This window comes from Lissotriton vulgaris, chromosome 10 (assembly GCF_964263255.1).
Source record: "Lissotriton vulgaris chromosome 10, aLisVul1.2, whole genome shotgun sequence".
In the NCBI taxonomy this organism is placed as follows: Eukaryota; Metazoa; Chordata; class Amphibia; order Caudata; family Salamandridae; genus Lissotriton; species Lissotriton vulgaris.
Genome location: NC_141698.1, coordinates 813245783 through 813269282, shown reverse-complemented (window position 1 = coordinate 813269282; position 23500 = coordinate 813245783). Strand labels below are relative to the sequence as shown.

At 45.8% G+C, this 23500-nt stretch overlaps 1 protein-coding gene across 1 annotated transcript in view; it reads left to right on the top strand.

Moving 5' to 3' along the window:
* The window catches only part of ULK4 (unc-51 like kinase 4), a 1855260-nt gene that overhangs the window by 1652642 nt on the left and 179118 nt on the right, over positions 1-23500 (top strand). The gene's annotated exons all lie outside the window — the stretch shown is intronic.

The following is a 23500-nucleotide window of genomic DNA, read 5'->3' as shown; positions in this document are numbered from 1 at the left end:
AACCAATTTCAATCCCAAAGAAGGGCATAATCGCACAAGGGCCCATCGTCTTCTCAGGTGCTAGCAGCACCCCCAGGTCACCCATGAGGTCATGGAAGATGTCCAGAGCTGTCTGGCACTCCGTGGAGCCCGGGGAACCGACAAAGAAGAAATCATCCTGTGCGCCGCATGAAGTACCACTGCCAAAAGGTACTAAAACATTCAAACCAAGCACATGTCAAAGAAACAACCAATCGGTAGAGCTTTGTCCACGTACAATTTTCCCCCGAAATGGATACCCAGAAGATCCCAATCATCCGGATAAACTGGAAGGAATGTAAAGCTGATTTTATGTCACACTTTGCCATCTTTGTAATCATGCCCGCGGTCACAACTAGTGAAGTGGCCACGTCAACTGAGGAATAGGAAACCGAGGCTGCCTCCTCGTCAATGAAATCGTTAACTGAAGACCCCACAGGCCATGACGGGTGCTGAATCAACCTGTATTGTCCTTCCTCTTTTTTGGGCACAACCCCGATCGGTGACATGATCTGGTTCTTTGTTGGCCAATCATCAAAGGGGCCAGCCATTCTCCCTTTGCGCACCTCCTTGTCCAATTTCTCCTGCACTACCACCCTGTGTTCTGCCGCCGATTTCTAATTATATGCCCACCGCCTCTGTCGTGGCCCCCTGTATCCCAAATGAAACTCCCACTGGAACCCTTCAATCAGTACCTGCTTTGCCCCCAGGTCCTCATACTCCTGCAGGCCCTCCACTAGTTTCGCCAGTCTAACTGGCGTAGGAGCCTTTGGGCCCAGTACCTTGCAGACTCTTGCCTCCCCTATTGCTCTGAAATTGCTGTGAGGGGCTAGGGGTGCTATTACCTGCCTGCTGCCATTGCTGGTTTCCCTGTGGTATGACACCCCAGCAGTTAACCAGGGGGTGGCGCTTCCCACACTTTGAGCACTCATGTCGAAACTTGCAGTATTCCCTTGTGCATAGACCTTCATTAAAGTCCTAGTTTGTGTTGTTGCTGCCCTTCCCACCCCTCCCTGGGTGGGTTTCCCTTCAAAGGGAACTAATGGCAAACCTCTAGCTGTAAATACTGTCTTACCACCTGTCGCCGACCCCATGGTATGCTGCCACAAATCTGTGTCCAGTTCCCCCCATTTTGCCTCTGAGTCCCAAGCCATCCGTGCCTGAAACTCCTCATCATATTGAGCCCAAGCGTATCCGCCCCCGTGATCTGTGCCTTCCTAATTACATCCATATATTTAAACAGGACTACGCAGCGCTCAGGAAACTTTTCACAGTAAACACTGGCGTAAATTAAAAACGCTGCCGTCCAATTCTCTATTGTCACCGGCACCTTAGACCTTTTGGCCAGCTCATTTCATATTCTTCTTCTTTAGAACCCTCTTTGGACCGTACCTCCCTGTGTAAGAGCTTCAGTAGCTCCACATATTCCACTTTCCAAATACGCTCTTTGGTCGCCAGCATTAAATGCGCCGCCAGAGGTTTCGTCACTCCCATATAGGTCAGTTTCTTAATCTTCAATTCTTTGCTCTGCAAAGGCTCCTTGCCCCACTCGGCCGGCTCTGTATTCGTTCCGCTCTCCACCGTGGCACCCTGAGCTGCTCCCCCAACTTCTGTTCCCACCCCTGTGTCCCCTTACGTATTTACCTCTGTGTAGCCTCCCCTCGATCACCCCCCATCCCCATCACCCCCTGTCCCCCACACATCATTTTTGGTTTGGCCTGTTGTCTAATAATCTCACCTGGGTCTAAAGAGGGTGCCCGGACCGGCGCCGACCACCGTGCCACTGCCTCTGGGTGATCCACTGGCTGAGGAGCCCTCACCAAGGGGCCGTGCTCTCTCTTGGATTCCGACGCAGCCTTTCTGTTCAGCGCCACCACCAGGGCCCGCAAAACACTATGAGACACGTGAGAGGGGCCCCCCCTCCTCATCTTCCCTCAGTTCTCCCTCTTCGGGGGTATCCTCATCATAATCAAGCACAATAGGCTCCTCCTCTTGGAGCACCCCAGTAGCAAAATCCACACAACAGGCCTTACTGGGCCCAACCTTGCTGGCCTTAATGGCCCCCGTATGTATTCCGTGCGGGGAGCCGACTGTACACGCCGGTACTCCCCCATGCGTTGACCTTAATGCACATCACTCTCCACTGATATGGCCGACCAACGTGCTCCGCTTGTCGTTGGGGCTAGCAAGGTTGTACTGGACCTTCATGTACTGGCTGCGATGGGCTTCTCCGCCGTTACGGATTGCCCCATGCAGGGCTCTACCCTCCCTTCATCTCGGTGTACTTGGGCCGCACCCCACCCTACCGAGTCCCCAACACTGCAACGCTCCCTGACCTGCAAAGAAAGAAAAAGTTTGGACTGTTGTGCTGGGTCCCGCACCTCTACCCGACTCCCCCTCACCCCCCGCTAACGCCCTCCAGCCTGCCTGTTCCAATCCTCCCCTAACCTAACTGCACAACCCTGGCTAGGGGGGTCCCCTCCTTCATCATCCCCACTCCAATCCAGCATTTCCTGCACCACTGCAGAAGCGGGCCCCTGCTTCGGCCCCGGCTCCCCCCAACAACACCCCGAAACCCTACCTGCGCTCCCCCAGCCCCCTCCCCTTCTGCTGTACTACAGAATCCGTTCACACCCCCCTCGCGCACCATGGTGAGAGGACCATCGCGCAGCACACCCCTTCCAATGCCCCGAACCCCTTCCGCGCACGAGGGAAATATATCTAAACCCTCCCAGGCATGTCCTCCCTCAGCAGGTTCCAAATCTGTGAAAACCTCACCCCCTCCCTGCAAAAATTGCCCACTGGCCTCACCCTCCCATTCAAAATCAACTTTTCCTACCAAGGGGGCCCCAACCCCCTGCCGGACAGTGGAGCCGCCCTGCCTGTCCCAAAGGCCCTGTTGGGCAAAAAAGTCGGGGTGCTCTCCCACACCCCCACCACCGCCCATTCACCCTCCCCTAGAGAGCTCTCCCCACAGACAAAACCTCTCCCCTAGTCGAACCCGGCGGGGAAAAAAGGAGCGGGCTGGAAATGTGCCCTCATAGGTCAACTCCGACCCCATCTGAGAAGGGAGCACCTCTGTTCGTGCCCCCAGAGGGTTGCGGCGTCGCTAAATCCCTCGCTCCATATGCCAGGCCTGTTGCCTCACATCCACCCCTCCCCACTGCACCCGCAATTGCCAGTGCGTGCATGGGAGAGAATACATCCCTCCCAGCTGCCCAGGCCTCAATTCCCATCTGGCAGGATATTAGATGGGTCCCGTCCCATTTCACTTCACTCACCGCTTTCCCCTCTGCCGAGAAAGTCAGCGAGGGGAAGCACCGCTTACCACCTCGCCCTCCCCCTCGCTTCCCCCTCAGTGCGGGGGCAGAAACAGCGATCTCCCAGAGTTCCGTAGCCGGGAGAGGATCCCTCGCTCACACCGCAGAGCCTCCCAGCCCCGACACAACACACCCGCTCCACGCCCTGACCCGCCCGGCCGCCCGTCTCCCCGGACATATCCCCCTCCCCTGCCAACAAATTAGGAGTCGGCCTTCTTCTTACGTGCAGGCGGCCCTTCTCACTCACCGGTGTCGTCCGGGGGCGTTTGGGCAATTGGCAAGTGGCCACCGCCGCCGCTACACCCGCTGAGGCGTGTCACGCCAGGCGCACCGGCCCAGCCGTCTCTCCAATGATAAGGTCCATCCGGCCCGCCTCACTCAAGAGCCAGATGGCCTCCAAGAGGCGGTAGTTCTCAGACGACATCACAGCTGGCAATATCCACCTACACAGCCGCTATATTTGTAACAGAGATCCACTGGCCTACCACCACAACTACAAAAACCCCCAAAACGCCTAAGCTCCCAGCCACCAGGTCACCAAACCTAAAATGGTGGCTGGGAGCAGGAGCTCAACCAATTTATGGTTGGGCTCCTTTTGGGCTAGAAAAATTATGAAGCGCAAACAAAAATGGCTGGTGTGTGGCCTGCCTCCCTCCGCTATCCCCGCCCCTCCCAAACCGCCCGGGGGGGGCCTCCTTGCACTCGGCCACTCCCCCCAAGCCTCCTTTAGTCTACAGAGCAGTGCTTGATTTGTAAAAAAATAAAAAACAAAATAAGGGCCACTGACGCTTGCACCACATATTGCCCCTGCTGCCAATGATAGAAACAAAACAAATACTAAACATCATTTCCCTACAAGTGTGATAATTTAAACTATTTCAGGCCCCCAAAGCTATAAGAATGGCTTGGTCATCAGTTAAGTCATTTTTAATGTTTATTTAGCTAATAATTAACTATTGTTGTGGTCGTTTCTAATTTAGCCACACAGCGCCACATTGTGGCACATCTTCACAGGCGCCGGTGTTGATAATTAAGTCCCGGTGCCAGGCACCGGAAACCACTTGCTCAAATTAAGCACTGGTTCAGAGCAGCCTTCATTAGTAGATGAGTGAAGTCTCCTACTTTCAGTTCCACCAGGGGTCAATACAAGAGCTTTACTTAAAGGCCCATTAACACCCCTTGTCTTTGATGCTGATTCTGGCTAGGTGCTTGCTGGAGTTTAACACCTTGAAGACAGAAAAGGAACAAAGGCATTGAGCTTGTCACTTCACAAGTGGTTGAGCTAAACTATAGCTGTCTATATTAGTAATTATTCTATTACCCATTTATTTTACCACTAACTAATTTACTAATAACCTAATAGTCAACCTGCAATCACAGTAAAAGTCAAAGTCAAACGAGCCAAATCAGTGGTCAGGGGGACGGGGGTTAGAGATATCTCAGCCCCTGAGAAAAGTTTCTAATGGGAGAGGTATCATAGGAAAGGAGAGAACCTCCCCCTTACAATGGTACCTCTGCCCAGTGGATATCTGCTTGGTGATCACCACAGGAGATCACCAAGCAGTGAGTGGTATCGTAGCTCTTGGCTCTGTGCCTTGATAATTGTAGTGGCGCTTAAAATAGCAATCAGCCTTCGTGTTAATTGTCATAGCGCTTGTGCTCTGTGCCTTGCTAACTGTGGTGGCGCTTAAGTAGCAATCAGCCTTCGTGTGTATTTTCATAGCGCTAGTGCCTGGCTCATTTGGGTAGCGCTTGAACATAACTGCATTTGGTAGCGCTTTTTACATATTCCTAACAGTATTCAGTCCTTAGCGCTTTACCTGCTTTCAGTGCATTCCTTCATAGCTGGCATTGCACTGTGTTGGTTTCGATTCCTACCCCTCCCACCATTTTGTTGTTGTGCTTTCCCCTGCCCCGCCTCCCCGCTACCGCCTCCCAGCTGACCCGCCCACGCTCCGCCCCCCTCCACTCTCCATTTATGTCAGATGTCCCAACGCGCAGCGTCCACGCGCTACGTACACGCCGAAGGTGCGCCAAAGGTAAGCCCGTCTACGCCCGTCCGCGCCTGGACCGCGCCCAGCGCCAGTCCCCCTGGCCCTCACATTGCCCAGCCCTCCCGCATTACCTACGATGCCACCACCCTCCTAGCCCTTAACCCCGGCCGCTCCCCCAACTGCGTCCAAGCCGCTCCTGGACAAACCCACGGACCTTTCTCATGCTACTCCTGTAAATTCAACGGCACCGTCAACAACTCCGCTACGATCACACCACAGATTCCCGACCCCAACCACCTACAATGCATCTTGCTCAACACCCGATCGGTCCACAGGCACGCCATCGACCTATGGAATCTACTAGACACCATCTCTCCGGACGTCGCCTTCCTAACAGAAACATGGATGAACGCCTCTTCCGCCCCAGACATCACCATTGCCATCCCAGAAGATTATAAGATCATACGCAAGGACCGTACCGGCCACACAGGAGGAGGAATCGCTATCGTCCATAAGAAATCCATCCACATCTCAACCAGCTCAGACGTCAATCTCGCCAACTCTGAACACCTTCACTTCCAGATCCACATCGACCCCAAGACCACACTCAGAGGCACCCTCCTTTACAGACCTCCAGGACCCCGCGCACAATTTAGTGAGGACATCACGGACTTCATCACTCCACACGCGCTCCCCTCCAAAGATTACATCCTTCTGGGAGACCTCAATTTTCACCTTGAAAAGAACAACGACCATAACTCCACCACCCTTTTGGACAACCTCGCCAACCTCGGACTTAAACAACTGGTCACTTCCCCCACCCACATCGCAGGTCACACACTCGACCCTATCTTCACCTCCAGCAATCATGTCTCCTTCAGCCACACTACGGCTCTCCTCTGGACTGACCACAGCTGCGTCCACTTTACCTACAACAAGCCCAAACCCAACAACCACCCCCAACCAACTCTGCAAAGAAACTGGAACAAAATCACCATCGACCAGATCTCCTCATCGCTTCTTCTAAACCCCCCAGCCCACTCCTCAAACCCCGACCAAGCCGCCACCAACCTCACCCTATGGCTATCCAACAGCGCTGACATCCTAGCACCACTGAAAAAACGACACATCAAACTTGGCAGCAAGAAGGCCTCCTGGTTCAACGATGATCTTAAGAAATCCAAGAAACTCTGCCGCTCCCTAGAGAAGGCCTGGAAAAAAGACCCAACAACCTGCACCAAGGACGCCTTTAAAAACGCCACCCGCATACACCACCAACTGATCCGAAAGGCCAAGAAAACCGCCTTCAAGGACCGACTAGATAGCAACGCCCACAACAGCAAGGAACTTTTCAACATCGTCAAGGAATTCACCAATCCCTCGGCCAACTCCAACGACATCACCCCCTCTCAATCCCTCTGCAGCTCCCTTGCCTCATTCTTCCACAACAAAATTGCAGACATCCACAACAGCTTCGACAACCAACCCGGAGACCAACCCACCCAACCATCTGCTGGACCTTCACCACCCTCGAACATCCTTAATGACTGGAACCCAATCTCCACTGAGGACACCATCCGCCTGATGAACTCCATCCACTCAGGATCCCCCACAGACCCTTGCCCTCACCACATCTTCATCAAAGCAGACTCCATCATAGCACCACACCTCCGAGAAGTCATCAACTGCTCCCTCAACTCCGCCACCTTCCCGGAAAGCTGGAAACACGCTGATCTCAGCGCCCTTCTGAAAAAACCCACAGCGGACCCCACCGAACTCAAAAACTACCGTCCCATCTCGCTCCTTCCATTCCCGGCCAAAGTCATCGAGAAAGCTGTCAACAACCAGCTCGCCGCCTTCCTCGAAGCCAACAATTCCCTCGACTCCTCACAGTCCGGCTTCCGAGCAAAACACAGCACGGAGACCGCCCTCATCGCAGCAACAGACGACATTCGAACTCTACTGGACAATGGAGACACAGTCGCCCTCATCCTCCTCGACCTCTCCGCAGCCTTCGACACAGTCTGCCATAGCACCCTTCTACAGCGCCTCAGAAACATTGGAATCCAAGGAAAAGCACTAGAATGGATCACCTCGTTCCTCACCGGAAGAACCCAGAGAGTACGCCTTCCACCATTCAAGTCAGAGGCCACTGAAGTCATCTGCGGCGTGCCACAAGGATCTTCACTCAGCCCCACCCTTTTCAACGTATACATGAGCCCCCTCGCGGCCATCGCACGCCAACACAACCTCAACATCATCTCCTACGCGGATGACACTCAACTGATCCTATCACTCACCAATGACCCCAGCACCGCCAAAACTAACCTACACGAAGGAATGAGAGAAGTAGCCGAATGGATGAAACTCAGCCGTCTGAAACTGAACTCAGATAAAACAGAAGTCCTTATCTTAGGTACCTCCCCCTCTGCATGGGACGACTCTTGGTGGCCAGAAGCCCTTGGAAAAGCACCCATCCCGACAGACCATGCACGGAACTTGGGCGTCATCCTGGACTCCTCACTTTCGATGAACAGACAAGTCAACGCCGTCTCTTCATCCTGCTTCAACATTCTTCGCATGCTCAAAAAAACATTTCGTTGGATCCCAACCGAAACTAGGAAAACGGTCACCCACGCCCTGGTCACGAGCCGACTGGACTATGGAAACACCCTCTACGCCGTGACTACCGCTAAACTCCAGAAAAAACTCCAACGAATCCAAAACGCCTCAGCCAGGCTCATATTAGACATCCCGCGTAAAGAAGATATCTCTGGTAACCTGAAAAACCTCCACTGGCTTCCCGTCAATAAAAGGATCACTTTCCGGCTCCTTACCCACGCACACAAAGCACTCTACGAAATCGGACCAGAATGCCTCAACACATGACTGTCCTTCTACTCCCCCCCCCCCCCCGCCAGCTACGATCATCCAACCAAGCCCTTGCCACTGTACCTCGCATCAACAAAACCACCATGGGAGGTAGATCCTTCTCCTACCTGGCAGCTAAAACCTGGAACTCACTTCCCACTTACCTTCGCCTTACTCAGAACCACCTAGCATTCAGAAAGCAACTTAAAACGTGGATATTTGACAAGTAATTCCCCACCCCTCCTCAAGCGCCTTGAGACCCTCTGGGTGTGTAGCGCGCTATATAAATTCTTTGACTTGACTTGACTTGACATCCCCATGCAGGGATCCACCCACTAGATGCAAGGGATTGCTGGAGTGTCCAGCGACAAGACGGATCAAACCTAGTTCAGTAAGAGTCCCCACTCAGGGGCGTCCCTTGATCTTGGTTTGATGCGTTCCTGTCGGAGGCCCCAGGTCCAGCTACACAAGTGAGGCAGCGTTTTTATCGGCACAGATTGGGTAATGCTGGATGGTAGGAATTTTGTGGATCCCTGCAGATTCCAGAGGTTTCCATCACAGAAATGTAAGGAAAATGCATGATTTCATGCAAAGTTTGAGGTGTGCAGGGCATTGTGGGTACAAAAACCTCATGGGATCGACGTAAGTCACCTCATCTAGGATTCTTCTAGGTGTCTAGTTTTCAAAAAATGTACAGGTTTTCAAGGTTTCCCTAGGTGTCGGCTGAGCTAGGGCCCAAAATCCACTGCTACCCACTTTGCAAAAAACAGGTCAGTTTTGAGTGAAAAAATATGCTGTATCAATGTTGCGTTTTCGGCCTTTTCCTGTTGCAGGCACTAGTCCAACCCCCCACACAAGTAGGGTACCATTTGTATTGGAAGACTTAGGGGAATGCTGGGAAATGCTGGGAGGAAGGAAGATTGTGGCTCCCCGCAGATTCCAGAACTTTTCATCACAGAAATGTGTTTTTAGTAAAATTGAGTGTTGCAAGGTATTCTGTGTAAAACAGCGTGGTGAGAGCCATGCAAGTCACCCCATCCAGGATTCTCCTAGGTGTCTAGTTTAAAAAAATGTACTGATGTGTTAGATTTCCCAAGGTGCGGGCTGAGATAGAGCTCAAAATCCACAGCGACCCACTTTGCAAAATACAAGTCAGTTTTGAGCAGAACAGTTGATCTATCCATGTTGCGTTTTGGGCGTGTTCCTGTCACAGGCATTAGGCCTACCCACACAAGTGAAGTACCATTTTTATCAGAAGACATGTGGCAGTATAGAATAGTAGGATATTTGTTATTACCAATTGGATTTTGCTGCGTTTGTACTTTCCCAATGTAAGCCAGTGTGTAAAAAAAGAAGACATTTTGAAAAATTCCCTCTAAATCATATGCTTGTACGGTTACCCACAGATTCAGAGATGTGCAAATACCCACTGCTCCTAAATTTCATTTTTTGTGCCCATTTCAGTAATTTAAAGTTTTTCTTAATACCTATTTTTCACATATTTCATCATATGAATTGGGCTATACTCAGTATACAATGAAAAATCATTCTACAGTGCTCCTCAGTTGTTTGCTGTTCTCTGGTTCTTGGAGAACTTACAAACCAAAAAGATCTAGCAAACGTAATGGTACATTGCTTTTGTAACTCGGTCATCATGACGAAAAGGTACAGATGAAAACTTTGTCAGAAATGTTTTTTTCCTACTCTTTTTCAATATTTCTTTATTTCAACACATTGTTTCATTGGGGAAACCTTGAGGGATCTACACATATGACCCCATGCTGAATTTGGACTTTTGTCCACTTTTCAGAAATATACAGCTTTCCTCGATCACCCATTGGTTTCGCACTGGTTTGCACCACAAACTGGAAGTAGGTTGAAAGCAAAAATAATTGGAAAAATGGGCTACCTCTTTGAAAAATGTCAAAACTGTGATAAAAAAAAAGAAGGTTTTTTGATTCAGCTCAGCATGTTCCCTAATGCTAGGAAGATGGTGACTTCAGCACAGCAACCCATTTGTTGATGCCATTTTTATGGAAAAATAAACACCTTTATCTAGAGCACGTTTTTACTATTTTTTTTCCCAAAACTCAAACTATAGCTATAGTTATGCTATTTTCTCAGTGCCTTCCAGCTGAAACCACAACTCTGGGTACCTTTAGAATCCCCAGGATAGGATGTTGGGAACAAAAGAGACAAATTTGGCATGACTACCTTATGTGAACAAAAAGATATGGCTGCCTTAGCATGATTTACACCAAATAGCTAAAATAAAAAAGGGCTCAGCACTTGGGGCGAAAGACCCAGCAGTTAAGGGGTTACAGAGGATTTAAAATTACAATTCAGATGAGTGGTAAAAAAAATTGTTTCAATAATTTAAAAAACTGGAATTTAAAAAAAACCAATTCAGATGAGTGGAATAAGGATTTCTGTAGCTGAACTCAAATTATAGTTTTAATTTCTTAAGTGTAATAAGGCAAGCATTGTTAGTCTGAGAGAGAGAGAGAGTCTTATCACAGTGAAAAACGACTTTAGGTGTTTTTCCCTGTCAGGATGTGTAAAACATAAGCACACATGTCCTACATTTTAAATACTATGCACCCTGCCTTATGAACGCATGGGGCCTACCCAAAGGATAATTTATAAGTATTAAAAAGGCAGGTTTAGGCCTGGCAAAAGGTTTATATTAACAGGTTGAAATGGCAGTTGAAAAATATTCTGCTTGAAATGGCAGCCATAAAACATGATTTGCAGTGCTACATTTTTGGGTAGTACAATGAGTGCTGCAGCCCACTGGTAGCAGGCCCTGGCTACATATAGTATCATTCACTAGGGACTTACTTATTTATCTATCTATATATATAAAAACGAAAGTATGTCTGTCTGTTTGTCCTTTATGCATTACTACACCATTCATCCGATCGGCATGAAACTTTGGGAAGTTGTTGAGTACACTCCTGCAAAGGTTTCTGGCAAAAACAAAAAGAGATACATTTGTTAAATATCGGCCCCCAAGCCCCACAGGGCCCTCATAATCTTTCCAATACTGAACGTTTACAGTTTCCGGTGCGACTCGTTTTTGCAATGATCATCAACAAAGCACAAAAACATTCGCTGCAAGTGTGTGGATTAGATTTGGAAAATCCGTGCTTCTCACATGGACAACTGTATGTGGACAGCTCATGCGTCGGAAAAGCTTCTGATTTATTCATGTACGCACCAGACGGAAAAACAAAAAATACTGTGTATCCACAAGCACTCAAATAAATAAACAGAATTAAAACAACACTTTCAAATGTTTTCCATATTAAAATGAATAAGTTTCAATAAAAATGACACAATGTAAATTGAATGTCATCATAACCAGTTTCCTTAAATTTCCTTTCTTCTGAGATCGCAGCAACACGCGACGGGTATAAAAGCAAAAGTTTGTCTGTCTGTCTGTTTGTCCTTTATGCATTACTACACCATTCATCCGATCGCCATGAAACTTTTGGAAGTTGTGGAGTAGACTCCCGCGAAGGTTTCTGTCTAAAATTTTTTTTAAATCGGACCCCCCGGGCCCTCATAATCTTTCGAATACTGAAATAGACCGCGAATTTGCGAGCATCGTCGACAGTTATGACCCCAAAACGGAAATCGATTGGTCAATCTACATCAGAAGCACGAAAGAAAAAGGCATTACGAGCTTCAGAAACAGACGAGCAACGGGAAGCAAGATTAGAAGCTGTTCGAATACAAACTGCTCAAGCCCGTAATTCTTAAATAAACGAGCAACGAGAATCAAGATTGGAAGCCGATCGAGTACTTACTGCTCAAGCCCGTTCTTCTCAAACGAACAAGCAACGAGAATCAAGATTCTCGTTGCTTACGCACTGCTGAAGCCCGCTCGAATGAAACAGGAGAACAACGAGAATCAAGATTGGAAAACGATCAATCACGCACTGCTCAAGCCCGCTCGAATGAAACAGGAGAGCAACCAGAATCAAGATTGGAAGCCAATCGAGGACGCACTGCTCAAGCCACACTTAGAAATGTTTTCAAAAATAAAATGAATACGTTTCAATAACAATGACACAATGTAAATTGAATGTTATCCTTGAATTTCCTTTCTTATGAGATTGCAGCAACGCGCAACGGGTAAGCTAGTAAGTCAATAAAATGTCAAACTAGGGATAGGCCAATGTCATCACGTTTAGGGGAGAGAACACAAGCACTCTACCACTTGTTAGCAAAGGTAAAGTGCACAGAGTCATATTGTCAACAAAAACAAGTTCAGCAAAATGGAGAAGTGATGGTAAGAAGTCTTGGGGAAAACCATACCAAGAATGTGAGGTTTACCACCTGTGTTATCTGTGTGCATCCATGATCAACCAAAGACGATGGCTTGATTGTGCTTTCATCAGCTTTTTTGCTGCCACAGACATATTCCGCAAATAATTAGTATTTATTCTAATCACCATGTATATAACACTTACTGATAAGCCTTTAATACTTCCAAAAAAGACTATCTGATAGAAACATCTAGCCGCAGATTCCTTACCTTAGAATATCCTAGGCGTCAGGCTGGATAAGGAAACCTTTGCTCGAGCAATACCCTTCTGTGCAGGTTGGTGGTGTCGGTCAGCTCAGCGAGACGTCTGCGCCGGAAGTGATGTCCACGTGACTTATGTAGGTGCCACCTTCATGCTTTGACGTTCGTAAATTTTCTTGCTACACCTGCTAGCACAGATCCTTGAAGAGAGCTACCCTTTATCACTTTTTGACAAGCTTTTTCCAGCATTTTGTCAATGATTTGTAGTGTGCAGGTTTTCCCTCGATGTGGAAGAAGACTTCTGGAGTCAAACCATGTGGCGCATGCCACCGCGCCATGTCTGTGACGGATCAACACTTACTTTGTCTCTGGTTCCTGGAGCATGATCGCGACTTGACGTTGTGCTCCAAATGACGGGCCATGGCTCCAAAGGCTTTGAGGGAGCGGTTCCTAAAGGTGCTGCCAGCCTGCATTTATCTCCTCATCACTCCGCCTGAAGGTCTCGTTCCCAGTCGAGAGGAAGGTCCGGGAACCAGTCCAAGAGTCTCAAGCCTCATCCCCCCTGCTTGAAGTCCTTGAGTCTGTAAGGTAAGAGGCATAAGAAACACAAGAAAAGCATGCTTCCTCAACTTCCCGTCCGTCAGCCTGTAGTGTAGTTCCTAGTTTCCCACTAGGCCCTGCGCATTGGAATAACATAAACAGTAGTATCGACGTGGAACTGCAGATATTCCAGGCCTCCACTGACTATGCTAAACTTAATTGGGTTGTGTTACCAACTAGCTCAGAGGTCACTGGAAACTTTCTTCTCTGCATAGGAAGTGATCAGCTTCCTTGGCACAGACAAGAAGGGATTCAGTTTTCCAACAACCGTGCAACATGACAACTTTGCTCCTCAGATCAAGAGTCGATCTCTAGGGTCGTGTGAAACAATAGACATAGATTTCACTCAGTCAGTCTAGTGCAGTTTACTTTCACGAAATGTAGAGAATAGAGAGACGGGCGTGTATCAATAAAGGGTTAACATTTATTGAACAGTCTTTCTTCTCGTACAAGAGAAATGTATTGCCACAATTGCAATAATTGTTATTATAAAAAGTACGTACAGTAAGATAAGTATTGCGAAATAGAACTGTAAAAGCATTGATATGGTTTCTTAGCCATACAATGGTTTAAAAGTAATAAAACATATATACAGTCATATATACATTAGGCTAACATACTCAACTGGTGCTTCTAAGTAAGCCTACCCCAGTGTGCCTGACCTAAGCCTAACACGTGGAAAGGGGAGTAAGTAAGTAGCTTTAAGTTAAGTTGGTTTTGCCAAGGTTTGTTTCAAGAATTCTCGTCTAAGGGTTTAGTCAACACCATACCTCTGAATAGAATGATGGAGGATTGGTATCTCCTTCAGGGGTCTCTCTCGATATCCCAGTCACCCGCGAGGGTAAACTGGAAGCGCCGGGACTGGATTTCTCTGCACGAGAAATGCAGCGGCTTCTCTTCAGCGCGTCGAGGAAGGAGGGGTGACAGCGTCCGTGGGCAGCTGGAATCTGCTGGATGTCTTCGCAGAGGACGACTGTTCAACTCCTTAAGCGTACTGCACCATAGTTCGCGCTGTAGCGGCGATAATGGTAATCAGCAGCTTCACCACCACAGGATAGCAGGCTGCAGCGACAGAGTGCTAGATTTACCAACACAGGGTCATGCAGGCAGCTGGCATCAGCAACAGGCAACAAACTCGCATTGCTTAAGGCAACGTTGGTAATATTTATACCTGACAGGTGCCGGGTTTGACGCAAGTTTGCTGGACATAAGACGTCAATTAAAGATGTCACTAGGAAGTGACAGTTATCAGTTGCTCATTAGAGTTCCATTACTAATCAAAACATAGCAAGCGGGGATTTCCAGGTTTGCTAAGTTTTTATCTTGTTGAAGAACTCGGAGTGTTATCTAGGAATATCAGATAGTGACTGCTGCTCTGTCATTGCACTAATTGGTCGCAAAGGAAGTAGCAGAGAGTCATGCTGGAATGTGGCTCTGTTCGTGTGAGGCCAGAGATGACTTTTCAGAAAATCGCACTTGAACGGTTATGCCAATATAGGGAATAAATGGATTTATAGCCGAATAGGGGCATAAGGTCACAGTATCGATCAGGAACCTAGATAAGCACGCAACACCCACTCCACGTTTTCATGTCCATCAAAATTACTAAAACTAAGCAATAAGATGCATGTGTAACATTGCCCACCCCAAAATACATAAATGCATTCGAAATAGGCGTACTTGTAATACATGGAATTTAGGTACTGTACGTTTTTTAAAGCATATTAATCATTCAAAAATTATTGCATATGAAATCAATGAACGATTATGCAAAAGGAATTACACATGAAGTATCTCTGACAGAAGAAATGCGAGATAAATCATCACATAAAAATGCATTGTAATAACATGTGTGCTAGAGGCTGGTGTAATGTTGTTATGTCTCTAGATGTGTTTAGAAATAGAAGTGTGAAGCTTCTGTTCTCTAAGAATAGTTTTTACGTTAAGCAAAGAATTGTTCGTGCCAAAAAGAAGGTCAATATTAGAAAAATTGTCCAATTCAAAGAAAATAGATTTCCAAAACTCTTGGCAGTTTTTGTTGATCAAAACTGAAGGCCGAATTCAGAGTTCATGGGAACGCTGTGTGTCGGAAAGCTCCTCAAAAAGTTATTGTTTCTCTGTGGGTGAGAACATCGTATCAGACAGGCTCTCAAAGAATTGGTCTACAAATTCAGGTGATAGTTCAACCAAATTAGATAGCGCTGTAACTTGGCAGGTGTGAGAATGATTGCTGTCATCGAAGGCAGGACCAGCAATGCTCACAGAACGTTGTACCTGGATGATGTTGCTTTTGTCACTCGCTCCACTGTTACCACTTGGCTGTAGTACAGGAGTCTCCACAAATGCCGTCATCAGGATTGGTAGCCGCTGGGGACAACACAATGCGTGAGCCGTTATTGGACTGAGCAAAGTATCGACGTCCATTGGTACTGCTGATGGAAGTGAAAGACAGATGTCCAACACGCATTCATCGCCGCAAAGCATACACCGTAGCACAGGTAAAATGCAATTTTGCCATATTGGTCTGAATGAAAGGAACCAGGTCATGTTTAGATCTCTCAGCCTGGCCAATCCGAGGACGTTAGTTATCCTGTCCCTGCAGCGCATTGCTAGGATTGTCTCTTCCATTCCCATGGGAGCTATGTCTGAGCCGAGGCTTGCCATAACGTAGCAGGAGGGTCAAAAATAGAATCCCTGCAACGAGTCCCAAAAATAGTGGTATGCCGCCAAAAATGGAGTGCACAAAATTAGGAAAGATTCCCAAAATTGCCTGGAAGGGTGTTAGCAGTCCCGTAAAGACTGTCTTAAATATGCCTGGGATGCTTGTTGCACTAGACATGTTAAGGAGTTGGCTGAACATTTCTACGAAATGCACGGGGCAATTTGTTGATAAAAGGTCATGAACCTCAGTAGCCGTCCTTGCGACTAGAAGATCATACGTCTCTTTAGATGACGTTATAGGCACGGTTGTCTGTAAAAGTACAGATTTCATTTTGCTTAATGTATCAATTCGTATAGAATAGAGATTCAGACGAGGCCAGAGGGGAGTCACTATGTCTGGAGGCCCGCTCGGGAACAATGCTTGCATACAACATTTGACCATGGACGTAACTTGTATTAGATAACTTTTCCCTGGCGTCAGGCCACAACATCTGTGATCCGTTCTAAGAATGTAACTCCCGTTCGCGAGTTGCATAAAGAAGGGCTCTATCTGAGTTGCAGGTGTGACTAGCTGGTGGCATGAAAGGTTGTTTGAATTTCCATCACATGCTCCGTGTAAATTAATACCCTGACACAAAAGTATACCGCTTAGTGAGTGTTTACAGTTGTCACCACTAAGAAATACATTTTTTTCACTGTCACTATAGCAAGAATGAGTGTATGGTAATTTCCATTCGGATTTTACATATCCTTTACCCAATTGTTCATATTGGCCAGCAGGTATGTACTCAAGGCACTTTTTAAATCGGAAAGTTGTTATCGGAATTGTGATAATTCCGTGTATTATCCATTCAATGACAGGACTCTCTGACATTGTCAATGATAATCGCTCAAGTTTTTCGATGCTCAGGATTGTATAGTCTGCTCCTTTCTGTGCCAAACTGATCTGTTTATCAGTAAGGTTAAAACTGGAAAATAATGACGTTGTGTTGATTAAACGCCAAGGCACATAGCCTGAATGAAGATTTTGCAGCGTCCAGCCTAATTCTATAATAGAGCGTAATTGAGATTGGCCATGTTGCAACATAAGCAAATCTCTGTCTATCACATCAAAGGCAGAGGATACAATATTGTCCAACGAATATATTCTGGAAGACAGATTCATTAACCCATTGTCTACCACAGAAAGTGATTTCTCCAAATTAATACGATCAATTTCTCGTATTTTTTCAGCAGTTTCAATTTGCTTTATTTTCCAAGCCTCGTTGTAAGCAGCATAGATACTGGTCGCTATGAAACGCTTTTGACGCTGTTTGCGTGGTCCAAGAATGAAGTCGCGCAAATCAGCACCATCTTTTAATAAAGACAAGTGTTGCTTAATTTCAGCCATTGTGGATGTTTTTAGCCATTCAAGGCAGAGTTTCCCTACACTGTATGTTGTTATAATCCCTGGATGTTGTCTCTGGGAGTATCTAGGGTCTAATCTGGTCATTTTTAACCCCTGTGTTTTGTTCAGGAACCTATCTTGACAGCTATTTGTGTCTGTAGGCCAGATTAACCACTTTTTCCAATCAGGATGTGTTCTGTTGAAATGTAAAATTTGTGACACGTCTAACTCAATATCTGTGGTTGCATTTTCAGGTATTGGCTTTGGAATAGACGGTGTTTTAAGGTCTTTGATCTTAGCTAGGCCAAGACAAGATGTTTGGTGTATTGTGTCATTTAAAAATAACATTTGTTCTGGTATCATGCAGGTTCTAAATAGTGCTTCAATGCCTTGCACCTGCCAATCTTTTGTACCCCAAATTGTTTTCGTTTCAATATTATTTTTCCAATAATCAAAACCAAATGTCATCATTTTGTCATAAAATGCTTCTGAATATATCAATTTAGAATTTGTCAGCATTGTTTTCATTCCTGTTTTATCTAACAGTTTGTAATAAAACGTTTCTGCATCACTGGTGTTAAACCCTGAGAAGTATTTGAATTTCTCAAAGAATGCTTTAGAACTGCTTTTAGGTGGTGTAGAACAATGTTCCCATTGATTATACATAAAAACGTTTCTAGGCTGTGCAGATTTATGCAAGTAATGATCCCCATAGTGGGTGTAACAGAATAACTGCTCATAACTAGATGAACCTTGTAAATAATCATGATCTGTGAATCTAGCTGACATTACTAAATCAGACATCATGTCATTAATACTGTTAAAGTCCCAATCATCAGAGAATGTACTTGGTGTCACAAAGTCACTTAAGGAAACCTTTAGTTGATGAGGATACTTCAGGATTTCGACCGGACCATAGATCTCATAGTCTGTTTTCTCCCATACTACCCCACCAGGTATTGGAATTGCTGTGACATTTACTGTTGACAGTTCTCTTTTCTTCACGTGGGATGATCTGTGTGGTTTCAGGACTAGGTTGATGTTCTGACTTGCTGTGTCCATTGTAATATATTTTCCTTCAATGAATTTTCCCAAACACAGTACCATGATGAGCCAAAGCAGAAGGAAAAATATACCTAGACCGAACCAGAACTCTAGCCAAGGGGAAATTAGGTAGATTTCCTTCAGTTGATGAAAGAGTTCCGTTGCTTTTTCTTTAAAAGACTTTTTTGTTTCTGGCATCACTTCGGGGTCATTTAAATCTTCAGAGAAGTTGTGGAAGTTGATGAAATAACCAGAGGCAGTTCTGCCAATTGATGGGATTGTTCTTTCAATCTGTCTCTCGTTAGCACTTTCTGATGCCACATCATTGTAGACTGGTGTTGTTTCTTGACGAACTGTTTCAATCTGTGTTTCAAGAGGCACGAGTTCCATGGCATTATTGCATAGTCCTTCATTGTGCACTGCAGGCTGATCTTATGTGATTAGTCTTTCAGTTTGAACCTCTTGGATTGTTGCAAGTTTGGGTATTCTGTTGTTTCTTGGGAGTCCACTGGGCCTACTGTTGATTATAGGCCACATGCTTGTGGTTTTACCAGATCGATAGACACGACTCTGTTCTCCTTTTTACCAGCAAGGGGTGGTAGCACAACTGATCTTGTTCCGGTGACTGCTAAGACAGGTACTGCTTTTCTGTAAGAAGGCCCAAATTCCTTCCTAACCGCGATCTTTTCTCTGACTAGATCCCCAATCTTTGGAATCCAGACAGGCCTTGCTGGGGCTGTTGCGGGTGGTGCCTCGTCAGTGGTACTTGGCTGTTGCTTTAACTTTATGTTGCTTAATGATTTTCTTGTTTCATTCAGTTCCTGTAAAACAGCCAAACGATCCTTTACATCAAAGTGCGTTGTTTCTTCTTGTACCACTGACATCTGACTATCGAGGTCCTGAACTCGCATTCTAATTCCGAACTATAGTTCGTATGGGCTGAAACCTTTTAGAGAATTTCTTGGCATGTTGTTAAGACTAGTCTGGACACTTATTAAATGTTTGACCCACCCAGCGCCTGAACCTAATACCTTTGCTGTTATAGATTGCTTTATGTCACGGTTTTTTCTTTCTACCACACTATTCCCTTCGGGGTGCGACGGACAAGAATACCGCAACCCAATTCCCATGCTAGCCATGGCCTCCTTATAGGCTCGAGAGCTGAAAGCAGGACGCTGGTCAGAATGGAACGTGGTAATTGCGTATATGCCGATATTGACTCGCAAATCTTTTATAACCGTTCTAGCGTCAGCCGAGCGCTGGGGGCCTCATTTTTTAAGTGCTTTTCGTCTTAACTATTAATAGGACGCAGGATGGGGTGTAGGCAGCGTTACGCTCTTTCTGACTGGTAGCCGGTAGCAAGGTTCGCTACTGCGATCCCTATTGCAGTTTTCACAGTTGTTTGCATATATTTGGTGTTCTACACTCATTCCCGGCCACCAGAATACTGATTGTAATTCTTTCAGTGATTCCTTGATCTCTCTGTGCCTTAGACCCAAACCCATGTGTGCGTCTGCTATTAAAAATATTCTCCTGTTCATGTTTGGAATTACTCTGTCCCCCACTCCAGGGATTCGAGCAAAAGGAATGGAGTTTGCATCGATTATGTATACATAATTGAGTGGATAGTTTACGGGTAGTGCTGCACAGTCACCTTTTACGGTCGTTTTTACTGCCAGCATGGTTTCCCCGTCTATGTACTTATCTGTACGCTTTTTTGTGGCTACGGAAGCCGGTTTAGTTGCTTCCGCTTTGGCTGTATTAGCCAATGAATTCCCTGCAACGTGAACGCCATCACGTTGAAGACTCTGTGCGTGAATCACGTGAGTCTTTTGTAGTTCTTTGTGTAAAAGAGCTACCTCGTTCCAGAGCAATTTATGCTTTATTGTGGCACCTGTGTCATCTTTGTAGTCGTTTTCGATCCAACTCTGCAGTTTATTGTTGTAAGAGTTGACGCAAAAATGAGAATCGCACACTATAAGTGTCGGGAATTCACGTTCTGCATTTTCGAGCGCCATCTTTAAAGATCTGATTTCAGTTCTCTGAACCGAACAGTTTCTTACAGATTCAGTTTTTGTTACTTTCGGTCTGAATTTACCGCACAGCCAACGACCTTTAATGATCGCACATGCTGCATCGTAGGATTTTCTCTCTACGTTGAAATGCTGTACAAAGCTATCTGTATAGATTATACAGGCATATTGTGGGAGAGGCAGAATTTCAATTGGCAGAGGATATTCTTCTTCATATTCTAAATCATTCAGTTCTTCAAATTTCGGGGCGAAATAGTATTTCACGTCTTCCGCTCCTAGTGAATCTATGCACTGTATCCATTTCGGATCCAGTGACTCTGTAGGCAGGTTTACTGGGCTGAATAGCGCCTCGAAGGCGGATTCCACTGTAAGGATATTAATCCGTTTGCCGTGTGCTAGTTCTCGTTCATTTGCTAATGCGATTTGCACTGCGTTCACAGTTCTTTCTGTGGGACTGAATGTTTTTTCTGCTTGTGTGTACAAGTGAGATTTAATTGAAATAGGTACCTTTTCTCCCTCATTAGAGGTTAGGTACGTGAATCTGCATCTTCCTGGGATGACTCGGATTACAAGATCGATCGTGTTGTCACGTGTATCTAATTTTGTTTTTGCTAATATGTCTGTTTGCAGTGATCTCAAAATTTCTGTGTGTTTTTGAGTCCAATTGATTTGTTTAAAATCAGGTTTAATTAGTTCGTAGAGAGGTTTAACCCTCTCTGCGTAATTTATAATGTAAGTTCTCCCGAAATTCAGAAAACCTAGAATGGATTGTAAATTCTTCAGCGTTTTTGGAGCTTGGAGTACAACGCACTTCTCTAAGAAGTTGTCCGCTAGGCTTTTCCCTTCACTTGATAACTCGTACCCTAAAAATAGTACTGTCAGATGGGCAATTCGGGACTTTTTAAAGTTGAATTTGTAACCCTCTGCTGCGAACCCAAGTATAATGGTGTTCACTCTTTTCAAGTGAGTATCCAAGTCATCGTCTGTGAGATAAATATCATCTACGTAAGATAATGCTTCATCATCATAGATTTGTAGTAACTCTGTTACCCTAGCTGAGAATAGTCCTGGGCTGTTCTTGAACCCCTGTGGGAGTCGACAGAATTTTTTCTGTGACCCAAATGCAGAGAAAGCGGTCAAATATCTGCTTTCTGGTGCAATGTTTTGACAAAAGAAACCATTAGAAATGTCTAATGTCGTTTTGTATTTTTTCCTAATTATGTTATTCATTAGGGCTGCACTATGCGAGTTTTGTACTGCAAAAGTTTTGCAACATGTATTAAGATGTCTGTAGTCCAAAACTAGACGATATGAATTGTCTGGCTTGGAGACAGGAAACAAAGGATTGTTCATTTGAGAGGTGCATGTTTCAATCACCCCCTGGTACTCAAGTTGATCTAAGATCTCCCTGACCTGTTTTTTAGCTTCTTGCTTTATGGGATACTGCCGTTGGGCAGTTGGTTCACTTTTCAATTGGATTTTATGAGGCGGTGAATCCTCATCCCATCCTACATGATTTTTATATAATGCAGGTGCCTGGGCCACTGCCCATTTCCTTGCATATGTATATTTTTTGTGAATCGGAATGTGATTCGAGAAGGCAGGCATAATCACTTCTTCGCCACTAGGGCACTCCCTGACAAACTCTGGGGGCCAATCTTTTTCAGCTAACAGAATATCATAGCCTTTTGAGAGCTTATCCCAAAATAGACCCTTAATTTTCCTAGTCTTATCACCCTCTATACGCAATGTTATTTCGTATATTTTATGGGGCTCGCTAAGTCTGGCGCCGGCAGTTTCAACTTGAATGAATTCATTCGTGTCCACTGTCTCCAGATGACTCATCAAGATCTTGCGCGCTATACTGATTTCTGCTGCACTGTCCAACATTGTCAATGCCCACTCCCCGTTTTTCAACTGTGTCCTCAGTATTCTCGGCATGGTTGATTACTCTAATACTGGCTACCTTCTTTTTCTGAAATTGAGATTTTTTACTCTGAGCAGGTTCCTTGTCTTTGGACTTGGTGTGCTCTCCTGGATCTGACCGTCCTCTTCTTTCCGAATTCTGTGGAAAAGATCGAGAGGGACGTGTATCAATACTTTGATATCTATCAGGTTTTTTTAGATTATCCCTATTTCTAAGGTTATATCTTTTCTCAGAGGGCTCCCGCTGGGGAGACTGGCGTTCTCGAGTCGGAGTCCTTTCCCTCCGTCGAGGAGACCTTCCTCTGGACTGGAAAACTTTTTCCTTGGGAGTGGATTGTTTATTTCCATCCCAGCTCTTTTTAGGAGTGTTTAAATTATTTTTAAATAATTTTACTAACTCTCTATATGCTTTTGTTAATTCTCCTATGTTAACTAAGAGTTCTTCTTTAGACATTTTTGCAATGTCAGGATGTGGTGTGTAGCTGGCTAGAACCGGCCACGTGGCTCCTGGTCTACCTAGTGGACCGAGCCAAGTTATGTGATCATTGTGTTTTAGGGCGCCATTAAACCAGAGCAGGTGCTCTTGAAATTTAAGTGGAATTTCAATCTCCTCGAAAGGAGCGTACTCTTCCGGAGGTTTCTCTATTTTGTAATAGTGAAACTCTTTTGTTCTAGCGTTTACCGCTGGAAAGTTTATCCATGAATAGAATACCTCTGTCTGCCGATACTCGTGAGCCTCTATCACGAAAATTACTGTACCACCTTGAGGTGTCAGTCCGTTTACTATAAGTTTTGAAGTTATAGATTTTCTTAAATGTGCCGGGATGATTATTGCATCGGGGTCTGTGTATTCGGGACCTTGCTGAGTCGCATCTACTGCGGCCCCAGTGGTTCCGTTATTTTCTCCTGGCATTGTAAAAATGCGAGGTTTGCAGAGTAGGTCTCCAAGGAGACAAAGATTAGGTGCACAATATTTTGGAACACTGTATCCTTCAACGTTGAATAAACCAGAGCTTTACATAGGAATCTCTTCCTACTGAGGTCGGGCGGATTTTAACCTTTCACCCACTCCAGACGTCTATTGGAGTATTTACGGGAGAAAGGGGTGTGAA